This window comes from Dromiciops gliroides, chromosome 6, assembly GCF_019393635.1.
Source record: "Dromiciops gliroides isolate mDroGli1 chromosome 6, mDroGli1.pri, whole genome shotgun sequence".
Classification (NCBI taxonomy): Eukaryota; Metazoa; Chordata; class Mammalia; order Microbiotheria; family Microbiotheriidae; genus Dromiciops; species Dromiciops gliroides.
In genome coordinates, this window is record NC_057866.1 from 155,154,036 (window position 1) to 155,156,806 (window position 2,771).

The window sequence follows — 2,771 nt, forward strand, 5'->3', positions numbered from 1 at the left end:
GTTTTCATCCCACCCATCTCATTATACTCATAGAATCTCTACTACTAAGATTGTTGACATCAGGAATGATATCTATTTTTGTTATTGTATCTCAGATTCTAAGCACTGTACACTACACATAGTAAGATATATGCTAAATGTTTGTTCAAAAGAATTGAAATTTTGTGTAATTAGCTTTGTGTTTTAATATTTAGGTTCAAGGTTAATAGTTGTTGACTACAAACACTTGGATATTTTGCCTCATCATTTCCTCCATTTGGGTCATTTGAATGAATGGATAATGTAGTCACTTTATTATCTATTATCCTTTGATCAAGGTTCATGAACCACCTCTCTCTCTCTCTCTCCCTCTCTCTTTCTCTCTGTCTGTCTCTCTGTCCCTGTCTCTGTGTGTGTCTCTCTCTTTTTCTCTAATGAAGGACAAACAACATCAGCAGCAGCAGCTGTCATTTCCTAATGATTCCTTCTCTCTCCCCCATTTCAAGTAGGATCCTCCCTTGTAACAAATAAGTACAACTAAGCAAAATGAATACACTGATTGTGTTTGATACTGAATTTCTTATTCTGTACTGACAATCTACTAACAGCATAATTTCCCTTAATAATCCAGTCACATTTTTTGGTGGACATGTGGAGAAAGAACTGAGAAATAGTCACCTAGGCTGTGTCTCAATTTGTGTGCAGATTGGACTAGATGAAAATATTCAGCTCAAATCTTCATAATTCTACCTACAGTTACTTTCTCAAACATTTACTAGATAATGTGGCATAATGGACAGAGCACTTGACTTGAAGCCGGGAAGACTTGAGTTCAAATTCAACTTATGATACCTAAAAATTAAATCACTCTTTATTAACCTTGATTTGCTTATCTATAAAATGGGGATTGATAATACCTGCACTGTCCACCTTACAGGATTACTGTAAGGATCCACTGAAAGTGCTTTGCAAATTTTAAAGGACAAGAGAAATGTTAGCTTGTCACAACTATGCATGTAGTCCATAATATTTGATGAACCAAGGTTTTGGTTTTGTGTGTGATTCACTGTGGACTTTCAGGCCTAAATATGGTTTGGAAGAGGATCTTAATTCCTATGTTGGTTGAATGTGATTCAAGACTTGGGAACAATGAGTGGAAGTGTAGACTTGCTGTATGGGAAAATTTCTTGGCAATTAGAGTTATTTTTAAAATGGAATGGGCATAGATTTTTCTCTTCAGAGCTTGTCAAGCAAAGGCTATTTGACCATGTCAGGTATGTGATAGAGGGAATTCTTGTTCATGTACAAATCTTACTATATGGCTTCCGATCTTCTGTCCAACTGGGAAATCCAGAGATGCTGAGATTCTTTTTTAAAACAAACATAAAAGAATTTCTGCATCCAAATGAATGTCACCTGTCAAAATGATAACCAATAGGGACTTTAAGCTTAGTCCACTGATACTGCCATTGCTCCAACATCTTTGACCTTTAGCACCAGTTCCCAAGTCACACCCCCATTTAAGGAGGGATCCCAAGCCAGTCATCTCTTTATTTCCCACTTTGTTGCACTTTTTTGCTTCTCCATCATTCCCCAGTATGGGGACTTTCCTTTCCTCAGACTCTCCTCCTTCTTTTCAGCTTCCTTTTTTTTGCATCCTCTTCCCCTAGTAGATTGTAAGCTCTATGGGGGCAGAGCCGCTTTTCATATTTATATCCTCAGCTCTTAGCATAGTGCTGGGACATAGTAGTTGCTTCACAAATTTTTATTGACTGACATACACATAATCAGTCTTCTAACTTCATAATCACATTTTTTATGTTTTTGAGAGTACTCGAATTTGTTGTCACTATGTGTGTCTTGCTGTATCCATAACAGGAGAAAACATTAAGGAGATGGTGGTGGATCCATCACTTCAAAATTATTTAAGTCTTGGACTACTAGCCTATGCATCTAGTTCTTCCCTTTAGACTTTGCAGCTGAAAACAATTCTTTAGAATGAAGTTGTGGGTGAATGCTTAGGTAGCTGATAAAAGAAAATACAACTGCAATAAATCTCAGCTTGAGGTTACATTGTTTTTCTTTCTGTGTAAAAAGAAATGTTTGTTTATCTGTGCTGTGTGCAAATAACAGAGGGCCTTTGCTCCCATGTCGTTTCATAATGTACATTCCTATCATATTATCATTTAGCTGGATCTATCCCCAATAGAATTTCTCTCCTGCTGCTGAATTGATATTCATGGAACTCAGGTCTGTCCTGAACATTTCTCTTCATTGCTGAAGGAGCTTTAGTGACTTCCTCTTACCCCTAGGATAAAATGCAAATTCTTCTGTTTGACATTTAAAGCCCTTTACCATCTGGCTCCAATCTTTTCTTTTTAGAGGCTAATTTCACATTCCACCCCCAACCTGCTTCCCTACAAGCTAGTTGCAGCCCCTTTCCCACCTGTGTGCCTTTTTTTTTTTTTTTTTGTGGGGCAATGAGGGTTAAGTGACTTGCCCAGGGTCACACAGCTAGTAAGTGTCAAGGGTCTGAGGCTGGATTTGAACTCAGGTCCTCCTGATTCCAGGGCGGGTGCTTTGTCCACTGTGCCACCTAGCTGCCCCCTCACCTGTGTGCTTTTGCACAGGATGCCTTTGATCCCTGGAATCTATTTCTTGGCATCCAGCTCCCTTCAACATTCAGTTCAAAGGCCATCTCATCCCAAAGTCTTGTTCATGATTACTCCCCCAGTTGTTAAATGTTCTCCCTGATCCACTAACGAATGGGGCCTTGCAATCCTTGCCTGGAT